Source organism: Hyla sarda, chromosome 5 (assembly GCF_029499605.1).
Source record: "Hyla sarda isolate aHylSar1 chromosome 5, aHylSar1.hap1, whole genome shotgun sequence".
NCBI classification, from domain to species: domain Eukaryota; kingdom Metazoa; phylum Chordata; class Amphibia; order Anura; family Hylidae; genus Hyla; species Hyla sarda.
The window spans coordinates 362,113,163-362,121,663 of NC_079193.1; the positions used below are offsets into that span (position 1 = coordinate 362,113,163).

General features: G+C 42.8%; 1 long non-coding RNA gene across 1 annotated transcript; it reads right to left on the reverse strand.

Annotated features, from left to right (window-relative positions):
• Positions 1-3,967: 3,967 nt before the first annotated feature.
• Positions 3,968-7,084, reverse strand: LOC130274426 (uncharacterized). Its single transcript, XR_008844367.1, has 3 exons — positions 6,929-7,084; positions 4,804-4,975; positions 3,968-4,295 (listed from the first exon to the last, which is right to left on the reverse strand). It is a non-coding gene; the product is annotated as an uncharacterized LOC130274426 (long non-coding RNA).
• Between the last annotated feature and the right edge of the window lie 1,417 nt (positions 7,085-8,501).

Sequence of the window (8,501 nt, forward strand, 5' to 3'; positions counted from 1 at the left end):
TCAGGCTGCTGCCACCTCCAGGCTGTGTCATTCTGTCACATTTTGGTCTCCTCATGCTGGTGCCCCCTCCAGGCTGTGTCATTTTGTCACCACGTGGTTTCCTCATGCTGCTGGGACAATACCTAAAACATTTTATGGTAGCACTAGCTATTTAAAATCTTCAATTAAAATTTGATAATTTATCTTTTAATCTTAGAAATTATGAGGCCCTATGGTCTCATCATGCTGCTGGGACATTACCTAAAAATTTTTATGGTAGCACTATCTACCATAAATCTTCAATTTAAATTAAAAAATGTATTTTTTAATCTTACAAAGTATCTTTAATCTTTTCTATTGTGAGGCCTTATGGTCTCGTCGGGCTGCTGCCACCTCTAGGCTCTGTCATTGTGCCGCCATGTTACTCCTTGTTAGATCGGGTTTTGTGGTCATATAGTATTAGTTCAAAGTAAACGCCAGGACATTAAACTTGGGAATCTAATATAAATCTCAAATTTAAAAAATTGATGTAATCTTTTCAATACTGAGGCCCTATGGTCCTCAACGTCATATTACCTGTGGAATTATCACAAGAATCCAATGAAACAGATGAAGCCATAACAATGAATCATAACTGATTAAATGAAACATTCGCACTTTCTCAGTCAGGGGGGCGCTGAGAGGCAGGGGCTGGAACAGGTGGTATCTTGCCTGGTGGAACAGGTGGTATCTCGCCCTGCTCGATTTTAAGAAACAAGTACAAGCTTTTTCACTGCAGCCACTTCTAGCTTTATGCGCCCACTTATCCAACGGCACAGAAGCTGAATGTGCTCCTGTCAAAGTTACTAGTACTGCAGTCCCTCCCTTTTCAAGTGGACACTCAGAGTATGGGGGTGCGCTGAAAGGCAGGGGCTGGGACAGGCGGTAGCTGGCCTTGCGGCGGACCGCCAGCTCAATGCTGACCAGAATGGGTATTCAAAAAATTTTAATGAATTCAAATTAAATAAAATAAAGATTACATAAAAAACTCTTTATTCTCTTCAATTTTGACGCCATATAGTCTCCCTGCTGCCACATTCAGATGCTCTGCGACAGTGATTCTAATAGCGATGCCTGTAATCTGCATGTCATACTGAAAAACAGTATTATTTCACTAACACAGCACACTCCCTATGCGTGTTACGACAAGGCAAAGTGTTCTACATCCCTATTGAGGCTCTATGTAGCCCGAAAATAGCCATTTTTAATAGTGATTTGTCACGAATAAATTCAAATAGAACCAGATTTGTTCGAAAATTCGGCAAATCGGCCGAATCGAATTAATTTTTTTTTTTCTAATCTCTAATCTACTTTACATATGTTTAACATACTTAACATTACCCCCTTACAATATATAGATAGATAGATATATAGACATACAGTCATGGCCGTAAATGTTGGCACCTCTGAAATTTTTCTAGAAAATGAAGTATTTCTCACAGAAAAGGATTGCAGTAACACGTTTTGCTATACATATGTTTATTCCCTTTGTGTGTATTGGAACTAAAGCAAAAAAGGGAGGAAAAAAAGCAAATTGAACATAATGTCACCAAACTACAAAAATGGGCTGGACAAAATTATTGGCACCCTTAACTTAATATTTGGTTGCACACCCTTTGAAAAAAATAACTGAAATCTGTCGCTTCCTTTAACCATCAATAAGCTTCTTACACCTCTCAGCCGGAATGTTGGACCACTCTTCCTTTGCAAACTGCTCCAGGTCTCTCTTATTGGAAGGCGCCTTTTCCCAACAGCAATTTTAAGATCTCTCCACAGGTGATCAATGGGATTTAGATCTGGACTCATTGCTGCCACTTCAGAACTCTCCAGCGCTTTGTTGCCATCCATTTCTGGGGGCTTTTTGACGTATGTTTGGGGTCATTGTCCTGCTGGAAGACCCAAGATCTCGGACGCAAACCCAGCTTTCTGACACTGGGCTGTACAGTGTGACCCAAAATCCTTTGGTAGTCCTCAGATTTCATGATGTCTTGTACACATTCAAGGCCCCCAGTGCCAGAGGCAGCAAAACAACCCCAAAACATCATTGACCTCCACCATATTTCACTGTAGGTACTGTGTTCTTTTCTTTGTAGGCCTCATTCCATTTTCGGTAAACAGTAGAATGATTTGCTTTACCAAAAAGCTCTATCTTGGTCTCATCTGTCCACAAGACCTTTCCTACAGAAGGATTTTGGTTACTCAAGTTCAATTTGGCAAAATGTAGTCTTGCTTTCTTATGTCTCTATGTCAGCAGTGGGGTCCTCCTGGGTCTCCTGCTATAGCGTTTCATTTCATTTAAATGTTGACGGATAGTTCACGCTGACACTGATGCTCCCTGAGCCTGCAGGAAAGCTTGAATACCTTTGGAACTTGTTTGGGGCTGCTTATCCACCATCCGGACTATCCTGCATTGACACCTTTCATCAATTTTTCTCTTCCGTCCACGCCCAGGGAGATTAGCTACAGTGCCATGGGTTGCAAACTTCTTGATAATGTTGCGCACTGTGGACAAAGACAAATCTAGATCTCTGGAGATGGACTTGTAACCTTGAGATTGTTGATATTTTTCCACCATTTTGGTTCTCAAGTCCTCAGACAGTTTTCTTCTCCTCTTTCTGTTGTCCATGCTTAGTACACACAGACAGACAATGCAAAGGCTAAGTGAACTTCTCTCCTTTTTATCTGCTTTCAGGTGTGTTTTTTATATTGCCCACACCTGTTACTTGCCCCAGGTGAGTTTAAAGGAGCATCACATGCTTGAAACAATCTTATTTTTCCACAATTTTGAAAGAGTGTCAATAAAGAATATATAAAGAAATACACTCCAATGCAGCACGTACAAGTCTACAAAAAAGAGTAAAAGAATAAAAGTTTGTCAGCCTGGCCTTTTACTAGAGATAACAAGTGCTATTTTTTTTTCGGTATGTTCTGTTCACCGCTATCTTCCAGGAAATCTGACACACACACCCAGGAAGTACAATTCTAAGAAAATTGACACTTACACTTTACTTATGTGTCTTGTGTGTGACTTGTGTGATGTCATTTCCGTTCCCTGGATGGAGAAAATTATGTTTATTTTTTATTTTTATAGTATAAATAGTTGATGGAATCCATAGTGGAACTGAATGGACTCTCTGCATGTAAGTGAGTAGGCCTTGTATCCGCCATCCACCACCTACTCCATTGGTACTATGTCATTATTATTACTATTGAACCTATACTACTGCCCACACCAGGGGTGACTCCTACAGGAAGGGAAAGAATTATTTGATCCCCTGCCGATTTTGAACATTTGCCCCCTGACAAAGAAATGATCGGTCTATAATATTAATAGTCGGTTTATTTGAACAGTGAGAGACAGAATAACAACAAAAAATCCAGAACAATACATTTCCACATAAGTTATGAATTGATTTGCATTTTACTCAGGGAAATAAGTATTTGACCCCCTTTGCAGAACAGGACTAAATACTTGGTGACAAAACCCATGTTGGCGATGACAGAGGTCAGATGTTTCATGTAATCTCCACCAGGTTTTCTCACATCTCAGGAGGATTTTGTCCCACTCTTCTGCAGATCTTCAAGTCATCAAGGTTTCGAGGCTGACGTTTGGCAACTTTAAAGGGGTACTCTGCCCCTAGACATCTTCTCCCCTATACAAAGGATAGGGGATACGATGTCTGATCGCGGGGGCTACCACTGGCCAGCGTTCTGAACTAAATGTTCCGAAAGCTGTTTTCACGCTAAGGGGGTTGGCCACGCCCCTTGTGACATCATGGTCACACCCCCTCAATGCAAGTCAATGGGAGGGGGCGTGACGGCCGTCACGCCCCCTCCCATAGACTTGCATTGAGGAGGCGTGGCTATAACATCCCGAGGGGCGTGGCCGACCCCCTCAGCGTAAAAACAGCTTTCGGAACATTTAGTTCAGAACGCTGGTCAGTGGTAGCCCTGTGTGTCTGCTCATAGGAGAATGCCCTGTGTGTCTGCTCATAGGAGAATACCCAGTGTGTTTCCCGCTTACAGTATTTGCGATGCGTGACCCTACTAAGTTTCGGACTGCCAATCTACTTTTCCTTGACAGGATTTTGTTTTCGAAAGTTTACAAAAAAAATGTTGCCAAATAAGCCTCATACGAATGAACTGCGGCTACATGACCCAAATTCGAGTGAACTGCATTTAGCTCACTATGGTGACTACAGAGTTATCTGCACAATGGCCGCCGTACACATCTCGTTCCTGTCGTTTTTTCCCCGTTTCTATCTGAATGCATCTTCCTGGGGAATAATAAGGACAATTAGCAGCAGCTGGTCGGGTAATCAAGGGGAAAATTGCTTTGTCTCTGGATGAAAGAGGAGGCGCCGCGCTGTAAATCTCCGCACTGTATACAGCTCACAGCTACTTATTATGCAAATACTATACAGTCAGCATTGTGTGAGGAGAGTCCTACAATGCACCCATGCCTGCTACAAATTATATATATATATATATATATATATATATATATATATATATATATATATATAAATATATATATATATATATATATATATATATATATATATATATATATGTATATATAATATATTAGGAAATACACACTATAAGGCATACAAGTAAGTTAAAGAGCATTTTCCCCTTAAATAAGGTGACAGCCAATCATTATAGACAATGGTGTGCTACCCAGCTTTTCACAAACCCTGAAGAGCACCTAAATCCATATTGGTATAGAATTATTCTTACCACATATTACCACATCTTCCACATCTTAACCCTCCAACCCACCTCATATCGTGCTCCATGACCAGTCCTACAACGCCGTTTGTTTTATTCCAGCACAGCTGCATCCATGCGCTTCATTCGTGTAACTGGGTCATGTGATTACCGGTCTGACCCACTGTAAATTGCATGGCTTAATGTGTCAGAGTAAGTGGTCAGTCTTAGGTCAGCTGACTTCCTGTGAAATAGAGGATGACATCATCACCTATCAAATCCCCTCCTAGCAGCTCAAAGTCACTCCCCCTCAAAGCTCTATCTGTATACTGCTGCTATCTTTATGGGATCAGGATACATAGAAGTTATACACCTCCTCTCAAGCTCTATCTGTATACTGCTGCCATCTCTATGGGATCAGGATATATAGAGGTTATACACCTTCTCTCCAGCTCTATATGTATAATGTTACTGCTATCTTTATGGGATCAGGATATATAGTAGTTATATACCTCCCCTACAGCTCTATCTGTATACTGCTGTTACCTATATGGAATCAGGAAATATAATAGTTATACACCTCTTCTCCAGCTCTATCTGTATATTGCTGCTATCTTTATGGGATCAATATGTATATATATATATATATATATATATATATATATATATATATAAATAGTAGTTATATGCCTCCCCTCCAGCTCTATCTGTATACTGCTGCTATCTCTATGGGATAAGGATATATAGTATTTATGCGCCTCCCCTTCCACCTTTATCTGTATACTGCTGCTGCTATCTTCATGGGATCAGGATATATAGCAGTTATACACATCCTCTCCAGCTCTATCTGTATACTGCTGCTATCTCTATGGGATAAGGATATATAGTAGTTAAGCACCTCCCCCCAGCTCTCTCTGTATACTGCTGCTGCTATCTCTATGGGATCAGGATTCATAATAGTTATTTACCTTCCCTGAGGCTGTGTTCACACATTGCGTTCACCCATATCATTCAGAACATAATCCTGTCCGGCTGCAGCATCATCTTTCTCCCAGCTGACGCACAGACTGGGACAAAGTTCAGGAACTGAGGGCGGGACTAGAATTCCTCTGTTCTCACTCCTGTCCTGTCAGACTGCAGCATGAAAACAGAAAGGAGGGGTTTACAGAGCAGCCTGCAGTGATTGGATGAAGAGACCCAGCACAGCAGACTCAGGGAGGAAGTGAACGCATGGTGAGTGAGGGCGGGCTCAGTGCTTGCCCCAGACACACCCTTTCCTGAGCATTGGATGTCAGAATGAGTGAGCAGCAGAACAGAGGGATTTGTGAGCCAAATACAGAAGCTAGACACATAAAAAAGACATGTAAAGCATCAGTGTGACCTAGTGAGTAACATATAGAAGCATTATTTTCTGTGATATGACAGGTACACTTTAAGCCTTAGGATCCATTCACACTACGGAATTCCCGCAGAATTCACGAACGGAATTCCGCAGTGTGAACTTAACATTAGTGTGAATGGGTCTCCGCGAGACCCATTCACACTGCGGAATTTCCGCGGAGGACAATTCCGCCACTGAAATTGTTCCGCGCAAAGAAAGAAAGTGTTAATTCTTTGCGCGGATTCCGCGAGCACTGCATAGCCAACAATGGTGATGGCGAAGTGCCCCGCGGCCCCAGCGCCAAAGCAGAATTCAGCGAGTGGAGATTCCGCAGTGTGAACGCACCCTTAGGGGGAGGAGATTTATCAAAACCAGTGGATAGGAAAAAACTTGCCCAGTTGCCCATAGCAACCAATCAGCTTCCTTCTTTCATTTTTAGGAAGGCCTGTGAAAAATGAAAGAAGCGATCCGATTGGTTGCTATGGGCAACTGGGTACCTTTTCCTCTGCACAGGTTGCGATAAATCTCCCCCTAGGTGTGTAAAACCACAGGGGTTAAAGGGACTGGTCTGTTTAGTCAGTATGACAGTGTTTCTCAACCATGGGGCCTCCAGCTGTTGCAAAACTACAACGCCCAGCATGCCCGGACAGCCTTTGGCTGTCCGGGCATGCTGGGAGTTGTAGTTTTGCAACAGCTGGAGGCACCCTGGTTGGGAAACACTGCAGTATGATGTGGGGTAACATGTAGTATATATATTTTTTGGATATGGAGTATGTTGACAGGCCCGGAGCTATCTGTTGGCGGTGCTGCTCATACCTGGCTGTCACCGGACAGGATGTTCCACTTTCCTTCCAATTACTGTTGGGAATTTACATTCAATAAACAAAGCGGCTGCGGCTCCTCATGGCTCGAGAGGTTCCAGATGACTTCTCCTCACAAGGAGCTGTCACCTTTAACATGAAGGCTACGTGATCATCATAAGGCTCCTTTCACACTATGGGGGAGATTTATCAGAACCTGTGCAGAGGAAGAGTGGTGCAGTTGCCCATAGCAACCAATCAGATCGCTTCTTTCATTTTTCACAGGCCTCTTTAAAAATGAAAGAAGCGATCTGATTGGTTGCTATGGGCAACTGCACCGCTCTTCCTCTACACAGGTTTTGATAAATCTCCCCCTATGAGTATTCATCCGTCATTAAACATTCGTTTTCTGTGTAAAAACGGACGTATAATAACGGATGAATAACGTCCGTCAAAATAACGCCCCCGTTAAGACCCGTTACAACGTCCGTCATGTACGGCCGTTTTAACACCTCTGCCTACAGACTCCCACAGCCGGGAATACTACTACTCCCATCATGGAACAGAATTGTTTCCATGATGGGAGTAGTAGTTCCCCGGCTGCGGGTGTCTGACGGTGGCCGGGGAGGCTAGATTAGTGTTTGTACTACTACATGGGATATGAGGTGAGATATGAGTAGTGATGAGCGGCAGGGGCCATATTCAAATTTGCAATATTTTGTGAATATATGGACGAATATTCGTCCTATATTTGCAAATTTTGCATATTCGTTATATTCGTTGTGTATTCGTGTAATCGGGATATGAGGACAAGTTATGAGGTCATGATATGAGGATTGGATATGAGGACGGGATATGAGGACGGGATATGAGGATGAAATATGAGGACGAGATATGAGGTCGGGATATGAAGTTGTGATATGAGGACGGGATATGAGGACGGGATATGAGGACGGGATATGAGGACGGGATATGAGGACAGGATATGAGGACGAAATATGAGGACGGGATATGAGGACGGGATTTGAGGATGGAACATGAGGACGGGATATGAGGACAGGATATGAGGAGGAAATATGAGGACGAGATATGAGGAGAGCATATGAAGTTGGTATATGAGGACGGGAAATGAGGATAAGATATGAGGATGGGATATGAGGACAGGATATGAGGACGGGATATGAGGATGGGATATGAGGTCAGGATATGAGGACGGGATATGAGGATGGGATATGAGGTCAGGATATGAGGACGGGATATGAGGATGGGATATGAGGTCAGGATATGAGGACGGGATATGAGGATGGAACATGAGGACGGGATATGAGGACAGGATATGAGGAGGAAATATGAGGACGAGATATGAGGAGAGCATATGAAGTTGGTATATGAGGACGGGAAATGAGGATAAGATATGAGGATGGGATATGAGGACAGGATATGAGGACGGGATATGAGGATGGGATATGAGGTCAGGATATGAGGATGGGATATGAGGACGGGATATGAGGACGAAATATGAGGATAAGATATGAGGATGGGATATGAGGATGGGATATAAGGTTGGCATATGAGTATGGAATCTGAGG